The following is a 15,613-nucleotide window of genomic DNA, read 5'->3' on the forward strand; positions in this document are numbered from 1 at the left end:
TCTTAGGACTTTAGGATGGCTTAATTTTTGTAAGACTGTCAATAAATTACTAGAAATGTTTTGAAAGTGTGATGCAGGTCACGTGTAATATTTGCTTATTTTGCTATTGGAATATTTTCATGTCCAAATTTGTTTACAAAATAATTAAATCACACTTAAACAGACTCTAGCAGAAAATTAGAATTTTTTTTTTTTTTTTTTTTTTTTTTTTTTCCTGCAATATTTTGTAACTTTATTTTGGGGCATGTCACATTTTTCATAGAAAATGGGTTTGAAATGGGTTTTAGATTCTGCAGGAATTCTTGTTTTCTTGAATCTGTCTGGAGAGTGTTCTTTGCATCCATGCCTATTTATCCATGGAATAAACCACTCCACTTTGCCTAATAAACAGAACCGTCAGTTATTTCTGTCATTCTCGGCAATCCTATCACTTCCGATTTTTTTTTTTTTTTTTTTTTTTGCTTTAATGCCTGCAATATTTTGTAACTTTATTTTGGGGCATGTCACATTTTTCATAGAAAATGGGTTTGAAATGGGTTTTAGATTCTGCAGGAATTCTTGTTTTCTTGAATCTGTCTGGAGAGTGTTCTTTGCATCCATGCCTATTTATCCATGGAATAAACCACTCCACTTTGCCTAATAAACAGAACCGTCAGTTATTTCTGTCATTCTCGGCAATCCTATCACTTCCGATTGTCTTAGGAAGAGACATCCAAGGCAACAGTCAGAAGAGCTACAGAAAGAGCTGATGTGCTAGTTGCAGGCCAGGTATCCAATTTTCATGCTGAATACCTGCACCCTCCTGAATTTTCAGGTACACGTTTAGGTTGCACATTTCCAGGTTCATTCCTGTCTACATTTTTTCATGTTTCCAGCCAACGAAAGATGAATGTGTGTGTTTCTGAGGCTGCATCTGTCTGAAAGGAGTGTCCTAGCCAGCCAGAGATTGGAGTTAGTTACTAATGATTGTCTGTGAAAGATTAATATAAAAGAAAACTCTATTAGCAGTAATAGTTCTTTATGAAATATTATTAAATTATGTATGTCTCAATATGCAAACTGTGTATAGTATTAGTAATGGCTCCCATTATCTTCAGTGTGTTTATTTACTTAGTGTAAAGCTAAATATCCTCATAAATATCTGCAGGAATGAGATTGTAATTTACAAATTTGACATCTTGCAGAAGTGCTGCAGCAGATATTTAAGACTGTGCACACGCATTCCTTTATGAATTGCATGGTTTCTATTTGCTTTAAAGGATCAGGAAAATAGATTAAGAATATCAAAGAAAAATACAAGCCCCTTAAAATAGAGCATTTTAAGTTTTGAACAGATTGCAGAGCATATAACCACTACAGCCACTCCATATTTATTTTGATGTAATTGTGCCACATAGAATGTGCTCCTTTTCACCCCACGCTGTAACACTCGGAAGTTTACAGTCTGCTGTGGAGTAGCAGTTCCAGAGTGCTAGAGATGGACCAGTTCCAGCACTTGTTGAGTTGTTAGCCTTGGGCAGGAAAAATTTAGGATATCCATAGCAGAAAAACATTTATTCAAATAATATATAAGAGTTTTGACTTAGACTAGGGAATTATAATTGTCAAGACTGACAGGTGATACTGCCTTCCTTCACATCTCTGTGACTTTCCTTTATACATCATATCAAACATTACCCTTCTAAATTTATTTAAATAATGTGCTATTTCTTTTTAGAAAAGTTAACACATTAGTATGTACTGCCCTACTGGTGTCTAACCAGACCAGAAAACAAACTGCCAGTAAGAATTACAACAGCAGTCAGAAGACAAAAGGTCATGTGAATAAAATTCAGAATGCTTCAAAAAGAGTTTATTCAATGACAAAATATGATTCTGAAAATGAGAAAGGGGACTTTCTCATTTTTTTTCTATATTAGGCTGCATGCCTAATATTTGTGTGGTGGTGAAATTAAAGCAGAAGTCAAACGGTAAACACTATATATAAAAAATGTTAAAAACAGAATCATGTTTTAACCAATAAAAATAGATGTTTTAAAATGTAGATTATTGATAGTGAAATCAAATATTCTGTGCTAAGATTTATATAATAAGAATATATATTATGTTCATTAGAACAACAGAAATCATATGAAAGAGAGGTCATTCACTAAGTGGAGAAGATTAAAAGGTTGTAAGAAATAAAAGTAAAAGAGTTTAGGAAGACTCCTACATTTGGAAAGAATTAAGTTGTCTGTTGTCTAGATAGATAGATACTGTCTACTAACAAATAACAAAGATGTTATATAACATCTGGTGGTGATAAACATTTGAAATGGTCAAGCTGGGAGACTTGCATACAAAAGAGCTGGCTGATGACATCTCTGGCTTGATAGTGTTGATTTGTAATAAATCTCAGAGATAGCAGAAAAAAATCCAGAAGACTGAAGGACAGTTTATATTGTGCCAATGTTCAGAAGTGACAAGTATGAGGAGTAGGATATTTATAAGCCTTGAAATTTTATCCTTAATGATGAAAAAGTGGATAAACTTTCACTGTTAAGGAGGACATAAAGAAGAACAACTCTTGCCAACTAGTATGAATATAAATTGTTCAACAAACCTAATTTTATTTTTAGATTAATTGGAAAAGATAGCAGTGATCATTGCAATTATTGTAGTGTGTAGGAACTGTAAGCATGCAAACTGAATTCCATTTTCTTGAGGATAAAGAGAATAAATCTCAAACTGATAATAAATGCTCCACAGAGACCTCTTGGTGATCCAGGCATTTGGGTGCCTGCAGAATAAACCCCTCCTTATAAACACAGTTTCTGACCAATGAAAACCAGAGGATAAGAACGAACAGGGGAGTAAAGAAAACATGCTTATTGATAAACTGGGTGGCAGTAATACCACCTCCCCACTAACTATTGCCATGGTTTGGTGGGAATCCACCAAACAGGAGAATGTTGAAAAAGGATTTTCCATAAATACCTTTGTGGTAAAAATAAGTTTCTTGTAATCCTTGTCCCCAGGGCCTTACCAAGCTATAGAGAAAGGTGAAGAGCAGAGAATCCTTTCCCCACCCTTTGCAGCAAAGTTTCCACACCAGGCAATAAAGAAGAAAATTTTCTCACTCTATTCCCTGCTTCTCATTCCCTGTTTTCCTACAGTGATCCCAGAAATATTATGAATTCTGTAATTTGCAAACACACAAGGGAGATTTTCACACATAAAGCGACATGAAAAGCACGAAAAAAATGTTTCAGCTCATGGTTTGCCTCTGCCTTTCATTGATTTCAACTACCTGTCAGGCTCAGTTCTTATCTTTGACATTACTAAACTCTGCTGTGTTCAAAGTTGTAAATCATAATAAAACTCTTCTATTCATCATTTCAGTGCTGTGTGCATAACAATTACTCTAACTGCACAGTAAATGCCAGACCAAATTGTTCAGAGCCTTTTCTTGTATATTTAAGTGTGATTGAGGGAACATTGGAGGAAGTTAAGGATATTGCTGAGAAGTTCAATGATTTTTCTAACCTTATTCTATACCACAAAGGATTTTCAGGGATACATTTAGTTTTTTCACAATACAGCTAAAAAACTCTCTGGGAGTAAGAACTTGTTTTTTTCTACTTTATTTGCAGCCAAGTCATTTTAAGAAGTTTATTTTTAACAATTTCACTTTTTGAAGTAGGATGTCTCTTCCAGGGTAACAGATATAGTGATTTTAAGAAGTGATGTATTGTTGGAGTCCTTTGAACATTTTGGTAAAGGAATATTTGTGTACAGAAACAAGCCTTTACTCAGAAGTCTCCCATAGAAGGCAAGAGGAAACAAACTAGATGGTAAACGGTCAGGTTTTATCACATCAGATTGACAGTACAATGTTTCAAGTCTCAATGAAAAGTCCAGTGTTAATATATTTGTAAATATTAACAGTGAATATCAATAATGTAACTTTTCTTGAAGATCAGAAATTATTTCATCAATAGTCAAATTCAGAGAAAATATTAGAAGATTATGTGAATAGTAACTTGGTAGCATCACATCAAACAGAAATAAAAAAAATACTAATTAATGCACAATAGAGGAAATTGAACTTCCTATACACATTTCAGGGGCATTGTATCAACTCAGGAAAGAGTCCTGGGTGTCTCTACTCAAAGACACATCCTCAGAAAGCTCACAGAGCTGGGATGTCTGAATGGGAAGAAGGAGAAGATTTGTTCTGTTTAAGAAAATGGCAGTAGGGTAGATAATGTAACATCTGCAGACTGGTGTTGGACACTGTTTCAGACAGCATGCAAGATTAGACATGTGACAGGTATGATTCAGACTGGCAGTTTCCAGCTTTCTGTAGAGCATTTTTCTTTCTACAGGAAAAAAATATCAAGGAATGTGTTTGGTCATTTTGGATCTCATTTTGGTTTTTAGAAATGTATAAATATATTCCATTCTTTTTAGTAGTTTTTAAAACCTAAAATTTCATGCTTTTCTAAAAAGAAAGTATACTTGGCATTAAAACCACAAAGACAGCAAAAATCTTATTTTTCTTTATGTGAATTCATTTAAGTAGATTTGGAAAGTGGTATTAATCCTATAACTACCAAATAGCAGAAGTCTTGTTCTTTAAACAACGTGACAGTCTTTTAAACAGCAAATGAAAAATATTTAATCTTTGGAGAACCAAGTTAAGATTGGATGAATTATGAAGATGGGCTTATGATTTCTTGAGGCTAACGACCTTTGTATCAAAAATAAAATTAAATAGAATTGCTGTAACCAGTTTTGTTTACAGTTGTCCTCCAAATTAGTGAAATCTCTTCCCTCCCCTGGGAAGTTTATTGCAGCACTCACTGCCACTGTTATAACAGAGTGAAGTGCTCCAGAAAAATGCAGAGTTCTACTTTTCTGCCTGTTTGTGATGCCAAGCATGTACAATGCCAGGTGCAGAAGCATTCTCTCGGTTGCCAAACCCCTTGGATCTTGTTATGACTTTTTTCATATGAGCACAGTCATGAATTAACAACATAATTGAGATTGGTCAATCTTTTAAAGGTTTTTGCCCTTGGAGTATGTGCCATAATTCCCTTACAACTCCACACTTGAACTGGAGAAATGTCTTTAGTTTTCTGCACAAATTGGATTTGTGCATTCAAATTGAGAAAACATTCTAATTTAAATACAGCCTGCCCCATTTAATTGAAAGTACACTTATAAATATATTTGTTTTAAGTCAAATGATGTTGTTGTTAGTTTGGGTGCAGGAGAAAAAGAGCTGCCATAGCCATCATCTGATTAATCTATTTTTTGTCTGATTGGAGAGGACTCTAAGTTCATTCTATCAGCATACTTGCAAACATTAGGCTAGTTACTAAGACTGAAACTTTTATAAGAATACAAATGCCTGGTTACATTTTGATCACATGAAAGCTCTTAAAATAATCTTTGTTAAACCACTGCAGTGAAGGAACTTCTACAGAATTTCCTCTCTAAAGCTCAAGAAACAATTGTGTGAAAGACACTGATTCAGTCATCTCCTTGGTCTGCTTTAGAGCTGCTGCAGTATGGTATGCAGCCACCGTATATTGCCATAAAGAACTCTCAATTCAGTTCTTCATGTACTGTGAAGAACACAGTGGAATGAGACTATAGCATGTGTCTATTTTGCTGTTCTGGTTTGGATCAGAAGTATATTTTTAAGGGAATCCACTGACTGTCACCATTTATTCTGCTTTGGTTCAGAGCAAGGAGCCACAATCTTCTTTCATGAGCTTCATGTAGACTTTCTTTCTTACAATACTGAACCCATGCAATACAGTCTTGGTATCTTATTGCCGAAGTTTGACCCAAATCTAAAGTTCAGAGGTCCTTGTGCTGCAGTGGTTGTCTCTGGGTTGTTTTAATTTTGTAACTATAAAATGTTAACATGAAATAGTTTTGCATTTGAAATATGTTGGAGGTTACTTTTAACTTTTTTTTTCTTTTAACAAGTGAAACATCCTATTTTCAATGAAGAGAGGAAAGAACTATTCCAACAATTCTTGCTTAAGGTCAGATATTTTACAGTTTAGTCATGTACCACTGATCTTATGTGTTTCATCTTACCAAGAATTTTACATTGGAATTAAAATTGAAGATAAGAATAGAAGAGCTGTAGTGAATCCCACGGATGGTTAAAACCTTGATTCCATGCCAGTAGTGAATTCATAAGACTGGGTGTGAGAAGAGGGGAGACATAGAAATAAGACCATGCAGAAGCCTCCAGCAATAAGTTTCCGTAAAATTTAGAATGTTCCATTAAAAACCAATAAACCCCAACCCATTTAGTTATCTATAATTCTTTTACTGAGGGATTGGAAGCAACAAGTTTTAATGCAAGATGAGAACCAAAATGCAGTTCCACTTACCAGTGCTGAGGCTCAGCTAGCAGCCCCTTCCTAGAAGATGAAGCTGAAACAGATGAAGTGAAGTAATTAAGACAAAGTCATGTGATGAACTTCAGCACATTTGCTGTATTCAGAATTAGGCATGCCTTACTACAGGTAAACAGATGAATAACTTCCCAAACCCATAGAAGTCTGTCATAAAAAACTGCAGTTTAACCAGGAACTCTAAGGGGCTTTGGGACAGGATCCGGTTTTACTTAGGTGCTGAAAGTAGAAAAGGTACTATCTAGAACTTTTAAAAGCAACAAGACTTGCTTTAATCTTCTCCCATAGAAGTCAGTAAATTGGAGGTTTTTTCATATATTTTAAGGGAGAAAAGGTATGACTGTTCCGATTTTCTATTTTATAGAGTCTTTTAGAAATGCACCAGTGTGTAAAGGGACTAAGATAAGACCTCTTCACAAGCTAAATCCTGTTCATTCAGTATGTTAAAGTTTAATTAGAATCTAATTGATTCAGAGGCTTTGCATTGGTCATTTGCAGGCATTTACTGCCATAATTTCAGCGTGCTTTTAGATGTCAAGATCGCTTAGTGAACAATGCAAATGCAGCAAAATGGCAGTCATTGAATTAATTTCCCCAGATGAATAATTTAATCAGACCCAGTATATTTCAGCAGAGAAGTTCAATCTACTCTTTTTCCCATACTCCAGAAATACTCCTGTTTTAATCATTACTTGATCTTTTCCTTAGAAAACTGTGAAGTTCTCCTTCATTGTCTCCTTCATTTTTTTTCTGAACACTTACAAAAAGCTCAAGATTTGTGATTAATACTGAGATTAATGAAAAAATTCCCATTTAGAGTAGATATTAACATTTCTTACTTCCCCTCCCCCCCTTTTCTATGGCATATGTTAACAGTATTTACATATGTTCTCTTCTAAGTGTAGTTCTTAGAAGAGTGACTTGAAAGAAGAGAGGAAGTGTGTTATTGCGTGTTTACATGATAACTAATTATTCACTTTCCTGACACTAGGGAAAATGAATACAACACGTGACATAGTAGCAGATTCTGCTTTTGCCACTGGGAATATGAATTAACTCCCCTGACGCTAGGAGATTTGTGTGTAGAATTGAACTGGTGCAACAGAGATCAGAGCCTGTTCCAAAGATCTTGAATAATTCCTATAAGGCAAATGCCTTCAGCTGTCAATCTACCAGGCTGACCTGTCAGTGTCACATAATAATTAAACAGCAGCTGGCATTAGTGCAAATTTATAATTGCTATAATCCTTATTGCTGACATGTCAATATTTAACTTGCATTAACCTTTCCTTTGAGGCTTACAAATAGTGCATCTCTGGCTTGTTCAGTCTAATTTTTCATGTCATTGCCTTGCAAGGTACAAAGATTTATAATGCCATTATGTGATGGATACAGACCACTCCTTTACTTAGCCTTGTAAGAAGCACTAACTCTAGAATAACACTGGTTTATTTATTTATTTTTCTGCCCTGCCTGAAAACCACTTTTTAACCACTTAAATGTCTCAGATATGGAGCATAAGGATGCCACTCTTGTGAAGTTCAGACAGCTTCTTTGGAGGGTGACACTCTCTAAGCCATTACTGTATATTACAGACTCAGTTTCTAGAGGGTTTTTTTTTCAGTTTGAAATGTAGTTATATTAATTGCATATAAAACTGTATGTGGAATTTTGGCACATTTATCGGAAGTCAAAATCAGGCTATTATTTTAGTACCCATCTTCAGATAACAGATCTGAAAAATTTGGCCAGAGGGGTTTGCAATAAAAATTACCCAGAAATTAATTCACAGTCTAGTTGGCAAACAAAAAAGAGCAAATGAATTTGTATACTGTTCCACTCTGAAGTATTCCATACTTGCTACTATGTTTGAAAGTAATAAATTGCATTTAGACTTTGATCAGTATAAATAAGCCTAGTTTTGCATTATTCGCTACATGGTCAGAATTGTTTTCAGCCACTGATCACACAGAAGCTTATAAAACCAATTATCATCAGATCCCGTGTTATGTTTGGGCTTCGGATACTTGCCATGATCACAAAAAAAGAACGAAAAATGACTCCAAAACTCTAGTGGCTGTTCCTTTGCTCATCCCATAAAACTAAAGCATGTTCTAGAAAGCTATCCCATATTTCCATTTCCAAAGGTCTGATGGTTAGCTTGCCTGCTACCCTATGAGGTTCTGGGCATTACTTAACAAGTACCTGACTACTTGTCCTCATATTCCTTACAAAAATTGTACCGCTATGGTGTAGAATAACAGTTCAACACATCCTAAATGCTGGCATTTAAAAATTCTCATTGCAAAGTAAAATAACAGACTTATTCTTAACATCTGGGTATTCTCCCTTCAGCCTCATCATCTGATCTTTCCATTATTTGCTCAATAAAAGCAAATTATAGGTCAGGGCTCTTCCTTGAAAGGGTGAATTAAAATTCTACTGGGTGAAGATATTGTTGGATGATTTATTGAGATTACAAATAACCGGTACTCATGTTTATAATTAAACAATCTAATTTATCACTTACTGTTGTACTTCTGAGAGGTCTTGACTCTTGGCTCCCTGGGGAATTATTGCTTATATCTTCCACATCAAGTTTTAAAGCAGAATGTAAGTGTGTAGTGAACTGATCAATGCCAGGCATCATGCGTAGCGGGCACAGTAGATTGTTCTTAATTCAGATTGATTAACAGTAAATGAGAAATGTAAGCATGAAATAAGTACATTAGACAGGACTATATATGCACAACAACTCCTTTAGGATCTGAACATTCTATAAAAACTATGAATTTTCTTTAAAAAGAAATCATTTTAAAAAAGAAAATGTTGCACTTTTAGAACAAATGTTTGAACAGTCTGGAGAATCCATGTGTCCTACAAATCCCAAGAATGAATTTAATGATTGCTATGGTTACATCAACACATACTGTAATATGGTATAATCAGCCGTGATGTGCTATGGCACAGATATTGCAAAGATATGTTTGATTAAAAAAAAGCCATTGCCAATATGTTCTTGTTTTACAAACATACCAGCTATTTTGAAGTTCCAGAAAGGTTTAAGATGCAGGCTGTCAACTTTGTTTAGTTATTGTGATGACTTCTCAAAAATTTTCAAATTGATCTGCTTATATTTCTCTAAAAAGAATTACCTGAATTTAAGAATTAAAATCTTTAAAAAAAACATGAAGAAACTAATTCATTTGTTTGTAAATCTCTTCCAGTATTACTCTTCATGTCATTAAGTGTGGTAAATACATGAATGGTAGGTTTTTATATCTCCTTTTCATAATATACTATCCATTTTAATGCCCCTATACTATACATACACCTATTTGTTTTCTTGTTCACTCTTTCCACTACTAGATTTTTCAGTATTTCTTTTCTCATACATTGAATCTTATTTCTCCTTTAATTTTTTCTTTTATTTCTTCTCATTAAATCAATTTTGTTGATTTCTTTAAAAATTTCTTATATCTCTCAATATTAATATTGTTCTCTATATTTTGATGCTTTGATTTCAGTGGTTTTCCTTCTTTTTCTTATTTTTCTGTCCCAAATGACATTTGGAACTACAGGCAGATGGCAGAAGTCATTGGAGAGGGAATTAAAAGACAGCACACATTTGTACATGATGTGTCAAAAGATGGCTGCTCTGTATAACACACAACATACTGTTAGAAAGAAAAGTACCCAAACCCCTTTCTAGCCAAGTTTATAATTTCCAAATCATTTTCCATTACAAATTGGGCAATATGTCAAAAAAATGTGTATATGGCATGAAATAAATTTCTGAAGTGCTTTTAAAGAATAATGTTGAAATGAAAGATGCATAGATTTTATGGTAGAATCTGTCATTTAACTCTGACAGAGTTTTGGGCTTCCATCTTTGTTTGATTATGAATTTTTTATTAAAATACCACTGAATAGTACCATGCAGTAACAGCATTGTGCCCTCACTTCAGCAGCTCTATATTTAAGAAGAGCATGTAGGTCCAACCTCCTGTGTGCTTTTGGGGTTTCTTTTGGGTTTTTTTTGCATAGCTGTCCAGCTTTCACTGGCTGTAAGGATCTCAGTATTCAGTCAGGTTGCTTTCAATAGTCTATCAGTGAGACATGCTTTGGAGAAATAGAAACTGCAGGTCCACATCTCTAAGAGGAAAAGGCTGGCTGGAAGCAAGCTCTCCTATATTCTTTAACCATGTAGATATCGTGCAAAAAGTCATCTCCTCTTTTACTACATGTGCACTTCTGGAAGTGAGCTCTGCTTTGAATTTCCAAGGGGTGGAGAAGCCATAATTTGGGTCACAACTTCAGAGTAGTTCCTATGGAAATCTTTTTCTTTTTTTTTTCTGGATGTAGGCAATTACCTTCTTTGTGTGCAGTATTTAGCTTGCATGCTAAGTCTCCTGCTGGGTGACTAATTTTTACATGTTACAATGTCTGTATCAATACCTATAACTGACACAATGAAAACTTCCAGGACTCTCAAGATCTTGAGGTGAGAAGGAAAGTTTACCAGAAACTGTCTGCACCACGCCAGAATAAAGCAAATATTGACACTGATAAATTTTTAAAATTTAATTACTTTATGAGATTTTAAATGTTTAAAGTTATCACTAGTAAGTAGATAAGATACAATTAGTGTGTCAAAATTTTATATAAGGTTTCAGTCTGTCTGAAGAGTGATTTATGCTCAAAATATTTGGTTGTGGTTCTTTTCAGTATGAAAGCTCACCACTATATATTTTTTTTTCATGGATTTCTGTAGTCTTTAGCCTGTAAAGGACAATTTTAATTGGTTACACTGTGCCTGAGTGCAAAATGAGCATCTGCTTCAAAAAGAGACATTTATGTTTTTAATACCATAAATTTTACCAGCCAAAACCAACCAAGCTTGGAGAGGTGGATTACTGGGTGATATCAACTATCAATGGGTCTCACTGTATTTATGTGAAAAAAAATTTGTCAGTGTCAGAGTTATATTCCAAGAGAGTAGATTATGAAAAAATACTTCAGGAAAAGTAATGGAAATCTCATAATTATAGACATGTAGAAACCTGCCTGCATAAAGTTCAACAAAATGTATGGTTTAATTCTGCTATCCATGAGGGTGAACTAAGTAAGCAAATGAGCCTTCTTTCCAAGTCTAATGTTCTGTGACTGTATATTTTATACTGTCTAATTTGATTTATTTATTCTATAGCAGTCAAACTCTTAGGTGTGCCATATATTCAGTTATGATAGAATAGTGGATGCTTGCATTATAAAATATTATTGGCCCTTCCAGCTTGCTCTTCTAAGTTGGATAAGTCTTATATTATAGCTATGGAAAGAATCACTAACTCTTTGACTTCAGCAGGAAAGTAATCAAAGAGCATAGTCGTAGGTATAGCTCAAATTGAGAATGTTACCAGGCAGAAGATAATTGAGTATATGTGCTTGGGAGGGATGAGTGTCCAAAGCTGAACTTTTGAACTCTCAGGCAGAAGCTTCCTAGTTACCAGGTGCAGCTACTGTGGGCTGGCTATAATTTTTTATAACACCTGGACTAAAGAAAAGTGTCATCTCCTGAATCTTCCAATTGAGAAAGAGGCTTGAGAGAAAACCACCAATTAGAAGGCCAGTTATGTGTTGTGCTTCCTTATCCAGACTATCTAGATTGGGAAAACTGGGGTGCAAGGTCCTGGAAAGAAGAGGTGGTGCACAGAAGAGGGATTCCCAAAAAGAAGTGATATTGGAAAAAAATAAGGGAGGCTCAGGAAGCGGAAGGTGAAGATTGTGGCTGGAGGAAAGATCTGGGAAGTAGGAAAAGGTCCCAGAGATCAGACAGCTGTGTGGACACAAATGCTGGGAGCTCCTCAGGATCCTTGGCTGGTGGTGCGCAAGACAGGTACCTGCAAGCAGCATCACGGCACATATGGGTACAAATCTATGCCCAACTTCCCTGGGTAAGTATCTACCTTGCAAGTGGAGACTGGAGATGTAGGGAAAATGGTGTGGCGGGGGAGCCCGAGTGCAGTATAAGTGAATCTTCCAGGTTTGCAAATAACCCCACTATCCAAGCCCACTATGGGTTTATTTCACCTCACCTGTGACATTACTGAGTATTATTCAGTTTTTAATCAGATTTGGGAATTATTCAAATTAGTCTTACTAAAAGGTCGTGTTTGCCTTATTATAACTTGAATCTGACTTTGTCTTTGACTTGTTCTCTTTAAAGGTTTAGTGTGTTAGTAATGCTTAATTTTAAAGCTACACCGTACTTACAGGATTTAATAATTGCCTTAGTGACATGAATAAAAAAGTGTATATTTTCCAGTTGTGATAACAGAATCCTTTAATATCTACTTATTTATAATCATATGATCACACACGATTGAGGTTTTCATACATTTCAGTAACTCTTCTTGTATTCTAGATTGTGCTCATCCAGATATTATATCCTATCCAGTCTATATTTACATCTTACATATATTTATACTTTTATTTTTATATTTCTATATATGGGTTAATTTATATCTTCTTAAACTCAGAAAGAAAAGGTCAGTACTGTCCAAAATTTAATTTTTTTTTTTTTTTTTTGGTAGAAAATCCTTGTTTCAGAGTCAAGAGGACAAGACATAAAATTGGATCTGAAATACCCTGTTGCACTCATGTTTCTTGTCTTCCTTTCCCTGGAAAGGATTAAGGTCTGTATATAGATACCTGAATAGGAAACGACCTCATTATTTTTTCATATTTTGTCTCGTATAATTATGTCCTTCTTCTGACACACTTTTGATCTATGTTACCATGCATAAATCATATCTGAGTTCACAGAGCAATCTGACCTTGGGAAAATTGGGCTCTTTCAGGTACAAACTCTATTTCAGAAAGTCTATACAGGTTTGCAGAGATCTAGTTGCAGAAAAATGTTGGAAATAGGCAGACATTGTTTCTTTTGCAAAGTTTCATATTGAATTAATTTTTGCAGTCTAAGCATACCTAATTTTGTGCAGGTACAATGAGCTACTAGCAAAACCTTTCAACAGATACACAAACCTGGTAATAAAACCTACTCACCTCTGAGTCTCAGAAAATCAGAGGTAAATTCCTGATCTACTTGAAGGTAATGAGGAATTTTACCATTGAATGCAGGGGAGTCAGTTCCACCCAATGTCGGGGAGTCAGATTTCCAAAGCAAATAAAATTAGTCACATGGTACTGTACTTTTCCACTCAGTTGACTTCCTTTTAAAATTTCAGCTGTTTTTGAGGTCTTCTTATTCCCTCTCGGTCCTAAAAGTAATGCACAAGACAGGGAGCAGGGAAGCAAAAATGGCTTCCTGTAAAACCTCTTGAGCCGTTATTGCAGAAACCTTAAGATTAGCAAAGCTGTAAGGAAAAAGCTAAATCAGAAGCATGTGATGGTGGTTCAATGATCTCAGTATACCCATAACTGATATTTCATCATGTGCTAGACTAGTCCAGATACTGAGCAATGCAAAAGTTGGCTAAGAGAAAAAATAATCTTATTTCCTGTTTTTTACTTGCTGCTCTGTCATTTCTTCGGGTGTTTCTTCATTTTGATTTTTTTTCAGGTTTAGTTTTTTTTTTTTACTTTCATGATTTTATAGATTTCTATCATAGTACGATCTTGGGTCACCCTTCCAATCACTCCTTGTATTGGGCCTATGGTACGTCTTTCATCATCCATGTTACAATTCTCATGCTTTTTCTACATTTAGTAAATCCCTTCTGAAAGGAGGAGGAGATGAGAGGAAGTTGTAGTACAGTATTTGAGATGTGCATCTCCTGTGAATCTACCAGCACAAAGATAGTTTTGAGTCCTTTCCTCAGCAAAGAGGAGTTGGGGCTAGCAATAGTAATCTACCTACTTACATCAGATACCTTATAATAATTAGCATTGGTTTTCTTCAGATACATTTTGCCACAAAAATTTAGTTTCACATTAAATTAAATCTGTCCCATTTAGACCGCTTCTCACTTGCAAAAATATTCAGTAGCAAATGTTTCAGTCATCTGAAGAAGCTTTTTAATGTGGATTTCATATGTTGTCTTCTGATGATACATACTTGTCAGGGAAATTCTTTCTTAATTGTAGGTTTATGTCCTTCAATTAAAGAAGCTAGACTAGTGGTTGAGATTTTATCCAGGTAGATTATGTGTTCAGAAGCTATAAATCTACCTGGATTCATAACTGATACTTAGTTTTAATCCCTTAAATGTTAATTGTTACTCCTGTAGTCCTTCTATAGTTGCATTACACAAGAGTTCTTGCAATAAGAATAGATAGTTTCAGGTTTTTTATTATTTATTCTCTTCATATATTGCCATGCCGACACCATGTCTTAAAATCTGTGTAGGACCAGTGAGGTTTGGAGGTCACTATCTCCAGAACACTGCAACAGTTTTCCACAACAGGCTCTCCCTGTGAAGTGAACTCATCAAAGACTCATTACAAATACTGGATCTTTGCTTTTTATTCAAAGATCAAGATATATCAGCTGACTGCAGAACGATGCAGTAAGATTTTTCTTGTTTCAGCTGTAGAAAATTCAATCCTATCATGTGTCTGTATGAAGGTTTCCTGTAAATGTAAGAACTAAAACCATGTGCCAGATATTAGTGAATCCTCATTTAATGCTGTGCAAAGTTCTGGCCATCCTTATTCAGTAAAGGTTAACTCAAAAGGTCTTAAAAAAAATAAAATCTGTAACGATCAAGAGGAGGAAAGCTCTACTGTGTGTAAAGGGAAGAAAAAAGGATGCAGCTAAGTACTACCTCAGAGGTGGGGGCTGTGGGATTCTGTAGTTCTGCCAGTATGAGTGTGGGGAACGAGCCTTGGAACAGCTTCAAGTCACAAGGGTTAAAAAATAACAAAGATGTAAGTGGGCACTAACAAGAAAAGTTAATTCTGTATGACTTAGGTCTGCAGCTTGGACCCTCTGAATCATCACTTACTATATACTTACCCTTGGCTACAAAAGAAATCAGACTCCCAGTGGAATCCCATCTACTTAGAATCCCATCTGAACTGGGCAGCTTACACAGTGAGAATATTTCTGTTCTACTGAGCAAAATTCACAAGGGTATTTGTGCACCTGACTCTAATTCAGGGGTCTGTATTCCCATTTTTTTTCACTGGCAAATTAGGCCTAAACAGGAGTTAGGCAACTAATTACC

The sequence above is a fragment of the Calidris pugnax genome, unplaced genomic scaffold (assembly GCF_001431845.1).
Source record: "Calidris pugnax isolate Ruff unplaced genomic scaffold, ASM143184v1 scaffold49, whole genome shotgun sequence".
In the NCBI taxonomy this organism is placed as follows: Eukaryota; Metazoa; Chordata; class Aves; order Charadriiformes; family Scolopacidae; genus Calidris; species Calidris pugnax.